At 49.7% G+C, this 21,485-nt stretch overlaps 1 protein-coding gene across 1 annotated transcript in view; it reads right to left on the bottom strand.

Annotated features, from left to right (window-relative positions):
- LOC146839103 (uncharacterized) overlaps positions 1 to 21,485 on the bottom strand; it is an 83,393-nt gene that overhangs the window by 17,706 nt on the left and 44,202 nt on the right. The gene's annotated exons all lie outside the window — the stretch shown is intronic.

The raw sequence follows: 21,485 nt of genomic DNA, 5'->3' as shown, positions 1-21,485 counted from the left end.
GGAGTTCCAGGTCTTGGCGGCCAGGTAGAAGGACCTTCCTCCTGTAGTCGCTCTTCGGATGCGGGGGACGGCGGCGAGGGCGTGGTTGGCTGATCGGAGGTGGCGTCTGGGAGCGTAGAAGTTGACTCGGCTGTTGAGGTAGCTCGGGCCTTGGTCGTGCAGGGCTTTGTGTGCGTGGGTGAGGAGGCGGAAGGTGATTCTCTTGTTGACGGGGAGCCAGTGAAGGTCTCTCAGGTGTCCGGAGATGTGGCTGGATCGTGGGATGTCGAGGATGAGTCTGGCTGAGGCGTTCTGGATCCGCTGGAGTCTCTTCTGGAGCTTGGCGGTGGTACCGGCGTAGAGGGCGTTACCGTAGTCCAGTCGGCTGGTGACGAGGGCCTGGGTGACGGTCTTCCTGGTCTCTGTGGGGATCCACCAGAAGATCTTCCGTAGCATGCGTAGGATGTTGAAGCACGCCGAGGAGACGGTGTTGACTTGCCTGGTCATGGAGAGGGAGGAGTCCAGGATGAAGCCCAGGTTTCGTGCATGGTCTGTCGGTTTGGGTGCGGTGCCCAGGGCGGAAGGCCACCAGGAGTCGTCCCAGGCGGAGGGTGAGGAGCCCAGGATGAGGACCTCCGTCTTGTCCGAGTTCAGTTTCAGGCGGCTGGTCGTCATCCACTCAGCTACCTCTTTCATCCCTTCGTGCAGGTTGGCTCTGGCGGCGGTGGGGTCGTTGGTCAGGGAGAGGATCAGCTGGGTGTCGTCGGCGTAGGAGATTATGCTGAGGTGGTGTTTGCGTACGATGGCCGCGAGGGGGCTCATGTAGACGTTGAAGAGGGTGGGGCTCAGGGATGATCCTTGGGGGACGCCGCAGATGACTTCGGAGGCCTCTGACTTGTACGGTGGTAGGCGGACTCTCTGTGTTCTTCCGTCGAGGAAGGAGATGATCCATTCCAGCGCCTTGTCCTGGATTCCGATGTTGCTGAGGCGCCGTACTAGGGTGCGGTGGCAGACCGTGTCGAAAGCCGCGGAGAGGTCTAGGAGGATGAGGGCCGCTGTTTCTCCATTGTCCATCAGGGCTCGGATGTCATCGGTGGCGGCGATGAGGGCGGTCTCGGTGCTGTGTTTGGCTCGGAAGCCGGACTGTGAGGGGTCGAGGGATCCGTTCGTCTCGAGGAAGGCGGCCATCTGCTTGTTGACGGTCTTCTCGATGACTTTGGCTGGAAACGGGAGAAGCGAGATGGGGCGGTAATTCTTGAGGTCGGTGGGGTCCGCTGTTGGTTTCTTGAGTAGAGCGCTGAGTTCGGCGTGTTTCCAGCTCTCAGGGAAGATGGCGGTGTCGAAGGAGGTGTTGATGATGTCTTGCAGGTGGGGTGCGATGACAGCGTCGGCCCTGTTGAAGACGTGGTGAGGGCAGGGGTCGGTCGGTGATCCGGAGTGGATGGAGTTCATCGTGCGGATGGTGTCTTCGGTGCTGATCGGGGTCCAGGCGTGGAGGGTGGTGGTGGGGGGGGGGTGGTTGGTCGGTCATGGTGTGCGTTGGTTGGATGTTGAAACTGCTGTGTATGTCCGTGATCTTGTTGTGGAAGTATGAGGCGAGGGAGTTGCAGAGGTCTTGCGATGGGGTGATGTCGTTGTTTCCTGCGCTGGGGTTGGAAAGCTCTTTCACGATGTTGAAGAGTTCCTTGCAGTTGTGTGCGTTGTTGTCCAACCGGTCCTTGAATGCTGTTTTCTTGGCGGCGCGGATCAGCTGGTGGTGTTTCCGGGTGGCAAGTTTGTAGGAGGTCCTGTTGTCCGGTGTAGGTTCCCTTCTCCAGACTTTCTCGAGGGCTCGGCAGTTCTTCTTGGAGCTCTTGAGTTCGTCGGTGAACCATGGGGCCTTCTTGCTGCCGGGTCTGCTAGGCGGGGTCCTCAGCGGGGCGAGTTCGTCCGCGCAGTTGCTGATCCACTTCGTGAGGTTGTCGGCGGCCTGGCTGGGGTTCGCTGAGCTGGCAGGAGGGTGCTGGCTCAGGGAGGTGGCGAGCTGGTCTGCTGTGATCTTGTTCCAGCTTCTGCGGGCGGTCTGTTGCTGGTGATGGTGGGACGTCGTTCTCTTGAAGGTGAAGTGGACGCAGCTGTGGTCCGTCCATTGAAGCTCTGTGGCGTGGCTGAAGTCGATGTCTGTGCTGGATGAGAAGACGGCGTCGAGTGTGTGTCCGGCGAGGTGGGTGGGGGTGGACACCAGTTGCTTGAGTCCCAGGTTGGCGAGGTTGTCGAGCAGGGTGCTGGTGTTGTGGTCGTTGTTGTTCTCCAGATGGAAGTTGAGGTCTCCCAGGAGGATGTAGTCGGCGGAGGGGAGGGCATGCGGGCTGATAAAGTCGGCGATGTCCTCGCTGAATTGCGTGCGTGGTCCAGGGGGTCGGTAGACCAGGGTGCCTCTGAGGGTGGTGTTCGGGTTGGTGTGGATCTGGAAATGTAGGTGTTCGGCGCTGGTCAGGGTGTTGTCGGTGCTGGTCGTGAGACGGATGGTGCTCCTGTGGATGATGGCGATGCCTCCTCCCATCTGGTTGGCGTTTCGGTCCCTCCGGACGATCTTGTAGCCCTCTGGGATGGCGATGGCGATGTCGGGAGCTGAAGAGGCGTTCATCCAGGTCTCCGTGAGGAAGGCAACGTCTGGAGCTGTGGTGTCAAGGAGGTTCCAGAGTTCGATGGCATGTCTGTGGACGGAGCGGGTGTTGATCAGGATGCACTTGAGGTGGGTGCTGCTGGTGTTCGGCTTGGCGGGTGCTAGTGCGAGGCAGGTCCGGATGCAGGTGAACTTGCAGGCGTGGCAGCTGAAGGGTCCGTGGGTGCGTCTTGGGGTGGCTTGGTGGCATTCTGGGAGTCGGCCGGTGTTGAGAGCGAAGAGGGTGGCGGCAGAGTACGTCAGGCGGGTAGGTCGGGGTCTTCGAGGTCGAGGTCCAGGGGTCCTGGCGCTGGGCGCGGTTCGGTCGCGGACGGGCGCAGACGGGCTTACCTTTGGCGCACCTTCGGCCCACAATCGGCGCGCCCGCTGCGCGTTACCGCTGCGCGTTCGCACGGTCGCCATTTAAGGCGAAGTGCGCGGGTGGGCGGGGCAGCTGGGAGGCGGGAGCGGGGAGGGTTACAGAAGTCAAAAAGGGGCGGGGACAAGCGGCGGTGGCGGGAAGGGAGGGCGGGGGGCGACGAGGTAGGCGGACAACAAGGAAGGAGAGCAAACACGGAGAATACAATAAAACAGGCACAAATAAACGTTACAACAGGGGAAAAAGAAGGTTAAACTAAGCAAGCACAATATACCGTCAAAACAAGGCAAAAAACACTCGCAGCGGCGGCAGCCGGCAAACGAGGCAGCAGCGAGGCAGAGGGCAGGCAGGGGGCACACGCAGCAGCTGGTGGCCGTGCGGCGCGGGGGTGTCCCACAACGTTTCAATGCAGCACACAGGACAACGCACAGTGCGATTGAGACCTTTGGCTTTCTGAAAAGTCGGTTTCGCTAGCTACATAAAACAGGCGGTGCATTGCAGTACAGGCCAGACACCTGCTGTAAAATAGTCAACTCTTGCGCCTTGCTGCATAACAAAGCAACTGCCAGAGGCGTCCCACTTGAACTATCGGATAGTGATACCGACGAGGACGGGGAGACATTACAACCACAACAAGCAGGAAGTGCATCAAGGTGATATGATGCGATGCCCTCATGAAGAGGGTGGGTAATCCCATTCATGGTTTTCCAGAAGCGGGCACTGTCATTGTGATTTATGTCATGTAGAGGTTTTGCCCAGGTTGCATTCTCTTGATCTCTGCTGATGTTCCATTTCAGTCTTTTGAGTGCTGACCTTTGGTCCCTCCAGAGTAAGTGTGCGCTAGCATTACCCGGAAGTCTTCTCAGCCTGCTGAAAGTGATATTTATTGATTTTTTTGAGGGATTTAAGACGATCTCTTTGGCCTTTCGTAATTATGTTTTTTCGGCATGATTTCTGGGAGTGGTCTTTTTTGGAGACAGTAGTGGCGAGGTGTTCTAGAAGTGTGGTAGTGAACTGTCCCTAATGGGTGATTGGGTCTTTAGAGCTGGATGCTTGAGATTCAAAGAGTTCGATTGCAGCTTCTGCCTGAGGATTTGTGTTGTTTACTGAGCATTTGATCCTTCTTAAGTTGGAGGTGAAGACGGGCCCCAAGGTTAGGTCTTGCTTAATAGATCTCTGTGCAGTGGCTGTTAGTTGAAGTTCTTGTGGGCGATGATCACTCTCCCCCTCGTCCCCCATTCTGAACCCAAGGATATGTGGGAACAGAGAGAGGCTTACAAAGGTGTAATCCAGTATGGAACTTGTTGTTGCAGAATAGAATGATTCGACCGGAGGGGAGTCATCAGGGAATCTGCCGCTAAGCGCTCGGAGGTTTAGGTGTTCTAGATCATCTAGAAGGCGGCTTTTGAAGCATTTCTTCCTTCCATGCAGTGGGGCACACTGGATGGGGATGTTATGGATTCCAGTTTGGATAGTTACCTCCTCTCCTTCTGCTGGGCCTAAGAGATATTGGTTTAGGTCCCCTGCCAGGATAAACGTCGGTGTTTTCATGTCTGTTGCATACTTTGCCACTTGATCGGTGAGTTTTTTTGAGTCTTTCACTTTGCGTTCGGGGTGGATATATGAGTTGGTTAGGCCCACCTCCGTTTCTTCGCCCTGGAGGAAGATGCTAATTATAACTGCTATTATTGCTGTTGAGGTCGAGCCCATGAGAGTTGCTGAAGGTATGCTCATCATAGACACATAGGTGGCAATCTCCCCAGAGCGATGTCCGAATCTGCCGCCCCTTGTAGCTGGTGTGGTGAAGCACATAAAGCCCTGAATCTGCTGAGGATCCATGAGCCAGGTTTCTTGCAGCAAGATTATATCGAAAGTTCTAACGTAATTCTGGAAATCCGGGTCCTCTATTTTTGTTGCTAAACCATTGATGTTCCACGAGCATAGAATAAAAAATGGGGTGCCCTTTGCCCTGCTGTGGCCTTCGTCCTGTGAGTAGTGTCAGTCCCCAACTGCGCGTGTGATTATAGTATGAGATATTACTTCCCTGTTGAAACCTTGGCTTCTGGAGGCTGATGCCGTCCGGAATATTTCTTGTGGGTCCGGCTGACTGCTAGAACTCTGTAGTCGCGATCTACCCCGAGCTCCTCTAAGTACGGAGTTTGAGTGTGCATGATGTATTTTTGGTCCAGGGCTTGCGTTGCTTTGTAATAATGGAGATGGATAGGCTGGTTTTTGGAAGGGGGAGATGTCAATACCCCAGTCTTGGAATGTGCCTAGTTCTACTAGGATTATCTCTGCAATTTTACTTGAATTCCACGTTGCCTTTGTGGCCTCTGGTCTTTGAGGATTAGCAGTACATATGAACTCCATGGAGAGTAGGTCCTTTGAACCTATACCGGCAAGATTTGGGATTGCCTTCATTAATCTTATATATAATATTATCTCGATTTAACGTATCCTGATGGCCCTTAGAAGTGTATAGGGGGTGGAAAACCAAAGCCTGTATTTCTTGCTGCGTGGTTCTTGATGTTTGTGTTGCCGGCAGATGTAGAGGTGCTGTGGCCATTGGTGCAGATTGATGTATGAAGCTGGTTACTTCTTTGGACTGGATTTCCACTTGATTACTTGATGTTCCTGCCGTAGTATTCCATGGGTTTGCCTTGGGTGTTATCAGCTTGGGGGGTACTTGTTTTGAGTCTTGCGCACAATCCTGGACCTCTTTATCCGGGAACCTTCAGCTAGGGCAATCGTTAGTTGGTGGAAGAGGCCGTTTAGGCTCTGTGAGAAGTTGGCCTGATATGTGCTGTCCACTAATTATAGTGGGCACCTTGTATCAGTCCAAACAACCCCTTATGGTGATCGGTTAAGGACAACCTTTATTGAAAGCTATCCTAGTGGTAGCTATGGAGAGCAGCCTTCAGGCTAAGTCTTGAAGGAATGTAAAGCAGCTTGTTTTACCAGTCTATAATCTCTTGAATGACCAAATGAAAGGACAACCACACCAGGTATATATTTAAAATATATGTATTTAAGATAAAACACACCCCTCTAGTCTCTTTATTAGACTGGAGTTCGAAGTACTTAATTTACAAGTTAGCAATCAACAGTAATAGCACAAATACATGTTTGGGCCCTAGGGGCGTACCAAACCATATACCAATAAAGTGGTATAAGAACCACGACTGAACTAGACACAAAGCGTTACAATAAACAAATGATGGACGGAATGCTGACAATGCATACATTCTCCCCCAGTCAAGAGATCTGGGTTAAATCCATCGTTCTTTTGCCCACTACACAACCCCAGTTTAGACATGGCCATATGCAAATCAGTCTTGTGCCTCATGGGAACAGTCCAGCCCGAACTGCCAAGCCATGTCTTCCCTGGACCGGAATCAAGCATCCTAGGACCGGTTTCTGGCTATCAGCCGTCATCAGCCAGGATAGCTTGACTCCGGTGGCGTAGAGAGCATGGGTCCCACGTCTGGGAATACCCATCCCACTTAGGGCAAAAAGCGTTACAATAAACAAATGATGGACGGAATGCTGACAATGCATACATTCTCCCCCAGTCAAGAGATCTGGGTTAAATCCATCGTTCTTTTGCCCACTACACCACCCCAGTTTAGACATGGCCATATGCAAATCAGTCTTGACCCTGTGCCTCATGGGAACAGTCCAGCCCGAACTGCTAAGCCATGTCTTCCCTGGACCGGAATCAAGCATCCTAGGACCGGTTTCTGGCTATCAGCCGTCATCAGCCAGGATAGCGTGACTCCAGTGGCGTAGAGAGCACGGGTCCCACGTCTAGACACAAGGCCTAGAACCTGTAGAATCGCTGGGACCCCAAGGAACCACCCAAGGTATTGACACAGGGGACCCACGGGAGCCGCGTGCAGTGTGTAAACACAACTGCGGGTTCCCGTTAGCTTCTATGGGCAATGTCGCGGTTGGAAAATTAAAGATTAGGGACACTTAGAATTGAGTCAGGACCAAACCCTTTTGAATTTAGGAAGTTCTAGGGTAGCACCCACGGGAGCACCGGAGTACTCGTGTTACCTCACCCAGGGAAGCCGGGTGCATAGGTGTCTTTTGGTGTCGGGTCGCGTCGTCGATTTCAATGGAAGCTGGCAAAGAAGTGCTGCTGCCGTGAAGGGGAGAAGGGTCCGAAGCGATCCAAGCCTGGATCTAGGATGGAAGGAACCTGAAAGCAGAGGGGACAGAGTCTGGGTCACTTACCAGTGACCAAGGGCAGGATGGACCAATGCCCACAGATGTCGGGTGCTTCAGGTGTGTTGATGGGTGTCTTGACTCTTCAGCCACGAGGTCCAGGAGGAGCCGATGATGACCATGAGCTGGATTCGAGCTGTCCCACGAAGTCTGTCGAGTGCTGCGGTTTCGGCGACCAGATTGGTCCCAACAAGCCTTGGCAATGGCAAGTCACTGGAAATCAGAGAAAGGACTGCGGTACAGACCAGCAAGGTCTGGGGGACTCACCCAGCGAGGGTAAGTCGGGGCACGTCTGGAGCAACCAGGGAGACTTATCGGTGAGAAAGCCCAATCAGAAGATGAGTTGCCTTCGTGGGGACTTACTTGCCAACGGGCTAGCGATCGCGAAGGAGCCTCGAGCGGTCGCACTTGAAACTGGCCCACGGGTCACTCGTGGAGTGGAGGCCAGCAATCTTTGGTGCAGGAGGTGCTCAATACTGGGGCTACTCGGAGCCCAAAGCACAACTTCGAGGAAGACCAGGAAGATGGTGTTGCTGCAAAAGTTCACGGTGTCCAGGGGTCACGGTTCCACATCACCCACGATAGCCACGGGCCTCAGCTTTGCTGTGGACTCAGGGTAGCCTCGGTGAAGTCTGGAGATCCACTTCTGGTGATGCAAAGACTTCGGCGTCCGGCGGGAGCTTCAGCGTTGCAGACCGGTCAGTTGCTTCTTTGGTGCCTGCCAAGCAGGGGAGTCACTCCTTGACCCTAAGGGAGATTTCTTCAGTCTTCTAAGCAAAGTAGAACATCAAAGGTCCAGGATATATATTGCAGAATTTCTTCAAGGGTAATCTAAAGTCGCAAGGACTGGGTTCCCATACTTATACAAAGTTTGGGGGTTGGACATACTCTAGGGACCCACCTATGGGAGGGTTTGGAAAGAGGGGTGGTTACACCCATTTCCTTTGTCCAGTTTCCTGCCAGAGCAGGGGCAGGTAGCTGTGTCTTCCATGCTTCCCACTCCCTTTTCTCAATGTTTCTCTAGTTTGGTACAAGGATTACAATTCCAAGGAAGGCAGTCAAGGTATCGAGCCTTCTCCAGTCAAGGGAGCAAAATGTTCTTTGTTGCCATTACAGAAATAATTAGGTCTGTGAGTGTGGTTCGTTGCATGCCCAGCTAAAACCCCAGCACTCTGGACTAAATTAATGTCAAATCCGAAAGCAAAAATATTTCGAATTGGGTTACCGGTCATGATAGGCTACACAGTGCTCTTACTCTGCATTGCTTATTATGTATATCCAAATAATTGTTAAATCTAGGATTTAATTGTTATTAATTCGTGCAGAACAATGTAACAAAATCCTGTGGTAAAAATCTTAAATCGCTTTATTTTGCTCAGTGTGAAATGTATGATTTTAATAAGAAATGTGGCTCAGTCTTAGGTGCCCGGTACTACCAATACAAATGGGTACCGGTCAGAAAATAGTATATTGGCTGTGCAGCGCCTCCATCTTTATGGTGTTTGCATTTGAAATTCCGTTTTGGTATTTCAACCTAGAATAAATTAACTTCTAGATGGTCAAGAGATAATTCACAGGCTTGTTTTACACGATAATCAAACAGTTCAAATGAATTTCACTGTTTGCTTATGTGTCCAGCTTATAAAGACTTGAGGAAAAAAAAATGGTTACAATTTTAAGGATGTGCTTAGTCTTATGTTAAGGCGCTAGTAAAGTAGAGTCGAGACTTTAATAGCGTCCTGACATCAAAAAAGTTAATTTGGAGATCATGGTCACAGAGGCAGAGGTTGTCTGTAAGTAGATGATTGGTGGTGTTTTGCCCTACACTAAACCCATTTGTGATGTAGTAAAGCTTTTCACAATCACAAAATGGGTTTAACAAATCATGCCAAATTGGAAGTACGATGCATGTTTGAAAAGGGTTCTTCCACCTACGTACAGTTCACAATATGTATCAACGGTTTGTGCAAACCATTGAAAAGTGTGTGATGCCTCAAAGAATAGAGTAAGGGAGTTTTGAAGGGAAGCAGTACGTTTCGAACTATACCCGGTTTGTGTATTGTCAGGCGGCCCTTTGGGGGTAGAGACGTGACCAGCTTTCCCTAATGCCTTCTCAAACATGAGGTGTTTTTTTTGCAGATCCGGTCCTGTTAAAGAATACAGGCTACTTTAAAAAAATCCTGTTTGGGAATGCAAATGCAGGGATGGTGGTCATCCTCACAGGCTCCCATCCCTGTAGCTGTAGCCAATCACAAAGGGTTGCAAATATCGACCTGTCTAATTAATATTCATTAACTGGAGATTTTGTGACACAACCTATTAGTACATTGGTTGCAGAGAAACAACTCGACAGGTTGCAAATTGTCAGTGTGCAGTTTGAAATCAGCATTTGCGGGCTGGCTGATTGGACATCAGGCCACATGAATCAAATTTGTATGTAAAGCCAGAGAAAACTAATCTGAGTCACTTCATGAAGGCTGCTGCATAGAAATCACGAAACGTTGGAAAGCAACAGTGGGTCCCACTAGTAAACGATGGAAAGGGGAATTTCTTAAATGGGCCACCAGTGAGGGCGCGTTACGGTATCAATGGGCGCGCAGACGCAACGACGATAAGGCGCTAAAAGCGGCAGCTGCATGGGAGGCGTTAGTACAGGCACTACGAGATTATGAACCATATGCTGATGGCGGAGACCGAGTCGGGGATGAGGTGATAGCCCCGGAACAAGCAGGGTACATCATATAACTCAACACATAGATATTCCTCGGAATGTAGGATACCAGAGGACAGAGGCGGCCACCTGAGTTGTTGGTGAGAACTGAGGGAGGGGGAGGGAATTTATAATTTTCATAGTGTTTAGGGGTAGGGTATTTGGTATGGAGGGGTTTTTTGTTTGTTTGACGCATAAGCTCTGGAGAGATTTCCATGGCCTTGTATTATGCACTGTATGACTGCCGGGGGTTTGTGATTAATCCTTGGGGAGCATGTGGAAAACAAGGCAAAAACAGTTTGTATGGATCTATATGTGGTTGTACAAAAAACCAATAAACTATGTTTTAAAAAAAAAAAAATTAAGGCTGCTGCATATGAGTTAGTGAAAGAATTTGAAAATGACCGAATTGGGAGAAAACGCATATATTTTTATTTCCTGTCCAGACTAGAAAATACATCCTCCACTAAGAGGCTTGAGTCCATGCCTATGCAAGATAAGTATCAGAAAACTGTAGAGTGGTGCTAATTGCTAAAAAAAAAATCTTCCGCATGCTTAAAATTACGGCTATTCAACTCGCATTCACTTGCCGCATTATGCAGGTGGCACCGTCATTCCACCTTTATGTTCAGCACTCTTTCCAGATACAGGGCTTCCAGAGAGATGTTTGGACTTAGGTCCGGGCTCAGCCTGCTAGGACACTTGAAAGAACAGTTGTACCAACTACTAGTTTAATCAGAAGACTCAGCATTGGTTTTTAGGTCTCGCCTACGCAGCGCGCATGCGCTGCATAGGAGAGACCTAATGCCATCGGCACAGCTTTGGGGGCAAAAACGTGTACGCGTTGCTTTGCTTGCAAAGGCAACGCGTGCACGTTTGGCGATTTCCTTGCGGGAGCACGAGGCGCCATATGGTGGCGCCACATGGTCGCATGCTCCCGCAAGGGAATCTCGCAGGCCCCCTCTCCTGCGCGATTATAGCAAAAGTAAACAAGCATTGGCATAGCCAATATGTCTCGCTTTTGGGACCTTATTTACTTTTGCTATAATCGCGGCACGTAAAGGGCGGGTGCCGCGATCATAGCAAAAGTTAAGAAATAGAAAAAAACATCTAGTTCTTTACTTTTGCTATAATCGCGGCACCCACGCTTTACGTGCCGCAATTATAGCAAAAGTAAATATACTTATAAGGTCCGAAAAGCGAGACCTATTGGCTATGCCAATGCTTGTTTTTATGTTTGGTAGGGGGTAGAGAAGTAGGGGTTCTTTGTCATTTATTCAGTGAATTCCATGGTATGTCATCATTCAGTTCCATTGCTGGGATGTAGCAACGGGCTGAATAGCCGTTCTTAGTTGGTGGAACAATTTGTCTGGTTAATTCCGAAAACAAATGAGACTCCTCCATGCTAACTAGTTACATGGGTCCAACAAATACAGGAGAATGTTGTCCGCATAAAAGGACGACACTTCCTCCCAATCTGGATCCCATTTCAGGTAGTGGATCAGTGCGTCTCTACGTATCCCCGCTGACGGTGGCTCAATCGACACAGTGAATAGCAGGGGGGACAGGTGGCAGCCCAGTCTAGTTCCTGTGCAGACTGTAAATACAGCTGAACCCATACCATTGAACCTAACATGGGCAGCTGGGTCCTCATAGAGCAGTCTGACCCATTTCAAAAAGGACGATCCAAATCCCAATTTGGTCAGGATCGTCATCACGTTGGGCCAGTCTAAGGAGTCAAACACTTTTTCAGCATCTAGAGCCAGGAGTAACGCCGACTCCTGGATCCTGTACCTATGTGTCAGACAACCAAATAGGGGCCCATGGGTGTGCTTCGGCACCCTGTAGGGCATGAATCCCGATTGGTCTGGGGCCACCAAAGAGTAAATCACTTGCAGTATGCGGTCACCAGTACTTTGCTCCAGCACCTTGGTTTCTGTACTGTGAAGTGAAATGTGCCAATAGGAGGCGCAATTCTCCAGCGGTCCGTGGATATGAACAATGGTGACCTGCTGCAAGTCCCGTGGGAGGGCCCCCTTTTCTCTGCCTCCCTAAAAAAGGCCCTTGGGTTAGCACTATTGGCGAGTGAAAGTATTTAAAGAATTTGGAAGGTAGCTCATTCGGGCCAGAGACCGTCCGCTCCTAATCTGCAGGTGTCTGGACAAGGACTTCGGAACATATTATCAAGATACTGCGATAATTATTGCTTTTTTTTTTTTATCGCAGCATATCGCTGGATTTTCTCACCCTGTTAGCGGCGTATTAACAACCTGTTGCTCACAGGCGGAGTAAAATCCAGCGACAGCGGGAAAAACCGGCGATAACAGGCTGATTCCTGCAATAAAAAACCTGCGATATGTGTAATGCTTGGTGATACTCAAGTGTGGACTTAACATAACAATCCATCTTCCATTGAAGAGATAGTTAAGTCACATTTTTAGCAGGTGTTAAGTTACAGCGATAACCGCGGTTAGCGTGGCTTTTATTATCGCTTCGCGGGTCCGGCCCCGCATTGATAATAGGGCGATGTGTTTGCGAGGGATTCAATGAAGATTAGGAGGGGAACGCCTACTTTGCATGCGATTAGCGATATTGATTGCTGACATGCAAAGTAGCAAGGAAACACGCGCTAATGCTTGTTAGTGTGTCCTTCTTAATTAAGCGATTAAAAAAAAAATCGCCATTTTTACTGCGCTATGTGCCGAAAAAGCAGCGATATGAGCCTTGACAATATGCCCCAATATCTTTCCTACGTATGTTATTTATCCATCTTGGCCCTTTTTCTCGATGTGCCAGCCAGGCTAGGGGCATCCTGGTCTTGTCGCCCAGCTCATAGAGCCTTCTGTGCCTCACCCTAAACTACGCTCTAGCTTCCTGTCTGACTAGGGATCAATAGTCCCACCAGAGTTCTTTGCTATACACTGGGCCAGTTCCAGCAGAGGAGAAGCCATGTATTCTGCCCCCCATTGTAGTAGCCGAGCCAGTTCCCGGCACTCATGTTCCCTTTCTTTCTTTCTGCCTGCGACAACTGCGACCAGGAGTCCCCGGATCACCGTGTGGAGGCTTCCTAGAGGACTACCCCCAACTCCACCTTCCAAGTATTAACCTTAAAACAATGGCCAGCGACCTCCACAATCTATTTCCGCATGGCCCAGTCTGTGAATTCCCAGGGGTCCAGTCTCCATCCCACCTAATTCAGTCCCGGGGCTGTTCAAAAGGTCAAAACCATGGGAGAGTGATCCAAGATGCCACTCTGTAGATATTTGGTATCCTTAAAACAGCCACCTGGTGTCTTAGAGGGATAGAGCTCTCATGAGGTTAGCTGTAAGGAATAATGCAATTGCCCTGGGTGTTTTATCCCTGCAGAGGTCCGCCAGCTCCACAGCCTTCAGGAAAGCACCCAGCCTTGTGTCAGTACTAGGCATGTGCCCCGATTGGGTCACCCTGTCCAGGTCATCGTGAACAGTTGGGTTGAGGTCTTCCCGACCATCGACTCCCCTAGCCCATTCATTTGAATGCCCGGGGGTATGTAACAGGGGCAATCAACAGTATCCCATTCCAGCTCCCACTCGCTGCCACCTGTCTGGCGTCATCCACGTCTTAGCAACCTGCAGGAGACGGCTCGGCGAGCAAGGATCCCCAACCCTTAGAGCTCACTGAAACCCCAGCGCGTGCCAACAACCAGTATCTGCCTTGGGCTAGCAACTCATAGCTGCTACCCGGTACTGTTGCAGGTGGGTTTCTTGCAGTAGGACAATGTCTGAATCGTGTCTAACCAGAAATTTCACCACAATCCCCCATTTTGGTCTACTGCCAAGACCTTTAACATTCCATGAAAGGATTTGGAAGGTCAAACGACCTGGGCACTGAAGCTTGGTAGTGGTCATCATGATCGTTTCCAATGTTCCCGCTAATATTTTTTCCTATGTGCAGCAATAAAGGTGCTGCGTGCACTGCTGCCACGGCTGCGTGCTCTGCTGCCACGGCTGCGTGCACTGAAGACAAGCCAATGACAACGTCATTTATTGTTTGATTAGTTAAAAATCATTGCAACGTGTATAAAAACGCTCATCGAGCATTTCGCGCTGCACTGCTCTCATCGCAATCATTAAGAATGTAACAGATATATATTAATATTTACATTTAGATAAAAACACCCTTCTAAAAACGAGGAAACCATCATGCAGGAACAGGTGCAAAGTAACGCTAAGTTGCCTAAGTGTTCAAAGTCCGGTACAAAATCAAAGTGTTAAGTTACTTTGGTGCTTAGTGCTGTATTATCCAACCGTTCATCAGTAAAGCAGTGATTGGTCAATTGAGGCTCTGAATCTATACTTCCATGGTGTTAGTGCGGAGTTCAGAGTTACCATGATCTATGGCAGGAAGCTGATGTTACATATTTTCACTCGAACCCACAACTTAGCGTTCCATATTCCTTGAACAGGGTTCCACAGTTGTTGAGAATTACACAGTGCTCTCCATTGCGCGTGGAGTAGTGCTTGGAGGAAGTAGAGTCAGCCCTGAGCTGTGCTGTTAGCTTTGTAAGATGATTCAGTGTTATGAGACTGAAGTGTGACTTGCAAAATCACCAGATCAGGAAACTAAGGTGCGACAAAGACTGCTTCAGTTGTGTACCGTTGTTGTGTCCGCCTGTAGATATTTCCTCATTTTGACACGGCGAGAGCTGAGTTTTCTAAATAGCCGATAGCCTGCTTGAACTTGCAATATGAAAGGTGAATGAAGATCGTCAAACTGATGGGTTCGATGCCGCAATGATGACCCGCCTGCAGGACCGGACTTCCAGTTTGTTCTACTCAGGCCTCAACCTTCCTGCGGCTACTCCTCAGTCCACAAAGGGGGTGAGATAGTCCTGGTCACAGGGCCAACATCCCTTGAAGTCCTCTCAGTGACACTGGGCTACCAGTCGCCTGGTATAGTGGTCACAGCCAAATCCTTCACTGGGCAATAACTAGACTCCTGTATGAACAAGCAGCACTCAGAAGACTTTTCCGGACTCAGCACACTCTGGTGCAGAATTATGCATTGGGTCTAAGTCCCTGGTGCTGCACGGCGGTGATTGATGGCAGCTTGAAGATTCTTTCTCCAGCGTGCTTCTCATCTATTGTGGCCCTGCCCTGTGAACAGGTCAGCCAACTGACTCTAGGAGTCTCTTTGCTTTGGTTGAACTCTAGAGACAACTTCTCCTTGAGCAGCACACAGCAGCCACCAGATTCAGCAGGTGCTTTCGATCCCCATCCAGTCGAGATCTGGGTACCAGGGGTGCCCCCATTTATGCTATGAAAAGGCCCTCAAGCTGGGATATGGTTGGTAGTCAATGGGCTACTAGGTTTCCTCCCTCCTGACAACCTGGTGGAGTAGTGTGGCTCACTGGTTAGAGGCGGCAGACCCGGAAGCAGAGGACGGCCCGGGACCAGGGTTCAATTCCCGACGCGGCAGGGTCATGGACCAGGGCCAGCGGACCGATAATTCTCGCTTCGGTGCCTACTCTAACCAGGGATCACACTCGGCAACTCTGGGCATTAGCTTGCCTCATCTCCACAACGGCCCCCCACATTCGCCGGTTGATGCCTGGTTTCACCTTGGAGATACCCAGGAAGGGACCATCTCACAGGGATAGCCAGGACGGGTTCCCCAGCGGTCTACAGCGCCACGACGCCTCGGCAGCAGTGCGCTTTACGAAAAACACTTACATTACAACCACTTCCTGGAAAGTGTGGCATCTGACTATACCGGGATGCACCATTTTGCCCACTCGGAAAATGGCAGGACACCTCTCTCGGCATCCAGAGCTCCATAGCCTAACCAGAGGTATGGCTACCAAGGAGAATACATGCCCCTGGTAAACCGGTTTGACAACTGGCTTTCCCTTCCCTGCCTCTAGTGCCAGCCTGTCTGCCTAACCAATGGAGCAGTCCCTCTACCCATTTACATTTCAAATACGGCTTCTCCTTAGAAGTTCGCCATTTGAGACTACACCCGTGTGCCTTCCTGCAAGAGGGAGGTAACACCTCTCTCCAGTGCAGGCCCCTATTGCCTCCTATCGTGGGAGTTGCTAGCACATCTCCCCAAGAAGGCAGAAAGTTATCTCGTGGACAGCCTTCTCAACCAACCATTGAGGACACGAGATTGAATGCAACAAACAAGAACTATGCAGAAGATAAACGCTACAACAGGTTACACTAATTTCAACTTGAGTCGAATCAGCCTTAGTGCAACAAAATGATTGATAACTTGGAGTATAAACTGTGGTTGTATCATTCAGGAGTTAGCACAGCTGAAGGGTCAGCACGTAACCCTGTACTCGCCAATTGGGCAATCAAGTCCGTCCACAAATGTTTCGCGTTTTTAATGCCAGAACATGAAAAATACATGTTCTGCTCACGAAAAATGTTGCACCCTGCTTTAGGGGTCGGTGGGCCTGACATAGGGGTGACATGCACATATTGTAGAGGGAGGTTTGGCTTTGCTGTAAATGGCAAAGCCGGGTTAGCAGTTTGACTGCTCTTCCAGTCTGCAATGACTGACAGGGAGACTCGTTTTACCTATGTCACACCCAGAGTGGCAAACCGGAGACTCTCTAACTTTCATGTCCTGGATACCATATACTAGGAAGTTACAGTTAAGTTAGCTTATGCCAATTGGGTATAGTTAATGTAGCATACACATTTTGAGGTCTGGGCACTGGCACAGAGGTCTGGTTAGCTGTCCAAAAACAGCAGCATCAGTCAGAACACTTGGGGCTGACCATACAAACAGAGGCATTTCCTTACACATAATGTGCACAAGGATGTTTATGCTAGGACCTGGGTTCGTGTACAGAACAAGAACTTTACATGAGGACAATAGGCCTCCCTTCTTGTGACAGTGTTTGAAAGGTCTGTTCTCAACTGCTGAGTCACAAAACATGGTACGCAGCCACAACTCTTTTACCTACTAAACCCCTGACAGAGAGGGTAGTCCACAGTCCAACAAATAAAGACATGCTTGGGTTGCTCCTCCAGGTCAAGGGCAGGTCCAGTACCTCACTCATGGTAACACACACACACACACACAGACAGACACACACACACACACACGCAGACAGACACACACACACTCTCTCTCTCTATCTATCTCTCTTAGCGTGACACTGGGGTAAAATAAAAAAAATGAATTTTATGTACTTTTACTTAGGATAGGGGAACATGAATGAACACTTGCATTGGACATTCCCAAATTCTAATTATATGAAGCACCCTACAACTTTAGGACTACTTATACAGAAAGGGACTCTAATCCCAGTCGTGACATACTGCACGGATTTACCAGGAAGAGCCCGTATCCAGCCTCCCCACAGGAGGTCACGTATAAAAGGCCTGGTAGCCACAACTATGATCAGCTGTCACCAAACAATGTTAGTGTCAAGACCCACCCGCTGAAGCAATAGTCACCTATGCCTAAAGGATTACCACCTTGAGGGATCCCTATAACCCACCAGAATCAAACATTACTTCAGTAGCAATGTACTAGAGTCACTCAGAGTAATTGTCAGAGGCAGCTGTTAACTTCCTAGTTTTCTACAGGTGCCAATAGAGAGGGTGTAGAATAGAGTGGGTTAGTGAGTGTCTGCTGTTCACCTACTAGTCTTCTTTAGGTGCCACTAGAGCGCGTGTCGAGTTGGGTGGGTTTGTGATATCTCCTGTTCACCCACTAGTCTTCTACAGGTGCTGCTAGAGATGGTGTTGAATAGGGTGGGTTTGTGAGACTGTCTGCTGTTCACCCACTAGTCTTCTACAGGTGACGCTGGAGAGCGTATAGAATAGGCTGGGTTTGTGAGAGTGTCTGCTATTCACCCACTAGTCTTCTACAGGTGCTGCTGGAGATGGTGTTGAATAGGGTGGGTTTGTGAGACTGTCTGCTGTTCACCCAATGGTCCAGCAGGTGCTGCTGGGGAGGGTGTAGAATAGGCTGGGTTTGTGATCCTGGCTGCTATTCACACATCAGTCTTCAGTAGGAGCTGCTGGGGAGGGTGTAGAATAGGGTGGGTTTGTGATCCTGTCTGCTGTTCACCCACTAGTCTTCAACAGGTGCTGCTGGAGAGCATGTAGAATAGGGTGGGTTTGTGAGACAGTGTCTGCTATTCACCCAACAGTCTTCTGCAGGTGCTGCTGGGGAGGGTGTAGAATAGGCTGGCTTTGTGAGAGTGTCTGCTGTTCACTTAATCTTCTACTGGTGCTGCAGGAGAGCTTGTAGAATAGGTTGGGTTTGCGAGAGTGTCTGCTGTTCACCCACCAGTCTTCTACAGGTGCTGCTGGGGAGGGTGTAGAATAGGTTGGATTTGTGATCCTGTCTGCTGTTCACACACCAGTCTTCTGCAGGTGCTGGTAGAGAGGGTGTGGAATAGGCTGGGTTTGTGAGAGTGTCTGCTGTTCACTTAGTCTTCTACATGTGCTGCCAGAGAGCGTGTAGAATAGGCTTGGTTTGCGAGAGTGTCTGCTGTTCACCCACTGGTCTTCTACAGGTGCTGCTAGGGAGGGTGTAGAATAGGCCTGCTTTGTGAGAGTGTCTGCTGTTCACCCACTAGCCTTCACAGGTGCTGCTAGAGAGGGTGTGGAATAGGCTGGGTTAGTGAGTGTCTGCTGTTCACCTACTTGTCTTCTATAGGTGCCACTAGAGCGCATGTAGAGTTGGGTGGGTTTGTGATATCTCCTGTTCACCCACTAGTCTGATACAGGTGCTGCTAGAGAATATGTAGAATAGGTTGGGTTTGTGAGAGTGTCTGCTATTCACCCACTAGTCTTCTACAGGTGTTGCTAGAAAGGGTGTTGAATAGGGTGGGTTTGTGAGAGTGTCTGCTGTTCACCCACTAGTCTTCTACAGGTGCCACTGGAGAGCGTGTAGAATTGCATGGGTCTGGGAGACCATGCCTGCTGGTGTTACTGGAGTACGTGTAGAATAGGCTGGGTTTGTGAGAGTGTCTGCTATTCACCCACTATTCTTCTACAGGTGCTGCAAGAGCGGGTGTTGAATAGGGTGGGTTTGTGATAGTGTCTGCTATTCACACATCACTCTTCAGTAGGTGCTTCTGGGGAGGGTGTAGAATAGGGTGGGTTTGTGATCCTGTCTGCTGTTCACCCACTAGTCTTCAACAGGTGCTGCTGGAGAGCATGTAGAATAGGGTGGGTTTGTGAGACAGCGTCTGCTGTTCACCCAACAGTCTTCAGCAGGTGCTGCTGGGGAGGGTGTAGAATAGGCTGGGTTTGTGAGAGTGTCTGCTGTTCACTTAGTCTTCTACAGGTGCTGCCGGAGAGCATGTAGAATAGGCTTGGTTTGCGAGAGTTTCTGCTGTTCACCCACTGGTCTTCTACAGGTGCTGCTAGGGAGGGTGTGGAATAGGCTGGGTTTGTGACAGTGTCTGCTGTTCACTTAGTCTTCTACAGGTGCTGCCGGAGAGCATGTAGAATAGGCTTGCTTTGTGAGAGTGTCTGCTGTTCACCCACTAGTCTTCTACAGGTGCTGCTAGAGAGGGTGTGGAATAGGCTGGGTTTGTGACAGTGTCTGCTGTTCACTTAGTCTTCTACAGATGCTGCTAGAGAGGCTGTAGAATAGGCAGGGTTTGTGATCCTGTCTGCCTGCTGTTCACCCACTAGTCTTCAGCAGGTGATGCTAGAGAGAGTGTGGAATAGGGTGGGTTTGTGAGTGTCTGCTGTTCACCCACTAGTCTTCAGTAGTTGCTGCTGGGGAGGGTGTAGAATAGGCTGGGTTTGTGATAGTGTCTGCTGTTCACCCACTAGTCTTGAGCAAGTGCTGCTGGGGAGGTGAAGAATAGGCTGGGTTTGTGAGAGTGTCTGCTGTTCACCTATCAGTCTTCTACTGGTGCTGCTGGAGAGGGTGTAGACTAGGTTGAATTTGTGATAGTGTCTGCTGTTCACACACCAGTCATCAGCAGGTGGTGCTAGAAAGTGTGTAGAATAGGCTGGGCTTTTGATGATGTCTGCTGTTCACCTATCAGTCTTTTACAGGTGCTGCTAGAGAGGGTGTGGAATAGGTTGGGTTTGTGATAGTATCTGCTGTTCACCCACCAGTCTTTAGTAGGTGCTGCTGGGGAGGGTGTAGAATAGGCTGGGTTTGTGATAGTGTCTGCTGTTCACACACCAGTCTTCTGCAGGTGCTGCTGGAGAGGGTGTAGAATAGGCTGGGTTTGTGAGAGTGTCTGCTGTTCACCCACCAGGTGCTGCTGGGGTGTCGTGTAGTTCCTATAAACCTAAACCTGCGCGTTTAGACAATATAAACTGAGGGACTGGGGCCCAGACTGATTCAAGACACCCCCATCGGGTATGTTAGCCTGTATACCAGCTAGCTCACAGTACCACTAGAAACCCCTCTTACCAAGGAGAGAATAGTTCTTGGCAACTATCGAACAGGACAACTCTGTCCCATAAGGGATCGTGGAAACAGTACAGCACTTTTCGCTCAGTCACTTTTTCTCACTTTGTCTCAGAGGAATAGACTGGATAAACTGCGGGGACGTTTTCAATAAGCATGTATTAAAGCATTGTCATTCTAATGTAAAATAGGTGTGCTGAAACAGACAGAAACAGATTTAAATTATTGTCAGCACCAATAGAGTAAAAGGATGGTAGATTCCTACCATAGTGCTGGAATAATGAATACAGGTAAGTATATAAAATACATGACAGTAATAAATGCTTACTCCTACAATGCAACCCTATCTAGATGTACCTACGTGTACCAAACATGTATGTATGTGTAGAGCCAAGAATTCCTCTAGGATAAAGCCAATCCCATTACCTGAAGTGAGAGACTGTGGGACCCCGTCTTGGTCTTGAGATAGACACCCCTCGAGGGATGTCAGACCACTTTGAGCTGGAGTGCCTGGTGCAGGAACCTCAGTATCTTGCGTCAATGTGTCGGCATGGAAGTCCTTATTCTCCTCTCCTTGCCTCAGCAAAGATATGGTGTTTATATAACCAAAGTGGAACCCTCAGGGGATCTACCTTGCTGTGTCATGTCGGACTAGGATGACGGAAGGAATTACCCTTATACATAGTTATTATACAGGAGATGGTAGTCCTGCTGAGATTCCAAGAATCCTCATGCATAATGAATGAGGCTAGTTTTCTGAGAAAACCCCATGTCCTTTAAGCAGTACCGTAACTAGGTCAAAAGTCAGTACCAAGAACCGTTATGTAGTGTAATGGCAGGGGAAATATAGGTGAAAGGTTTGCTTACCATCTGAGCCTATATCCAGGTACCTGTATGAAACGTAACAGTGGAGGGTGTAGAATAGGCTGGGTTTGTGATCCTGTTTGCTGTGCACACACCAGCCATCTACAGGTGCTGCTACAGAGCCTGTAAAATAGGCTGGGTTTGTGAGAGTGTCTGCTGTTCACCCACTAGTCTTCTACAGGTGCTGCTGGAGAGCGTGTAGAATAGGGTGGGTTTGTGAGAGTGTCTGCTGTTCATCCACTAGTCTTCTACAGGTGCTGCTGGAGAGCGTGTAGAATAGGCTGGGTTTGTGA

This window comes from Triturus cristatus, chromosome 4_2, assembly GCF_964204655.1.
Source record: "Triturus cristatus chromosome 4_2, aTriCri1.1, whole genome shotgun sequence".
Taxonomy (NCBI): Eukaryota; Metazoa; Chordata; class Amphibia; order Caudata; family Salamandridae; genus Triturus; species Triturus cristatus.
The sequence above is the reverse complement of the archived record's forward strand: the minus strand, read 5'-3'. Positions and strand labels throughout refer to the sequence as shown.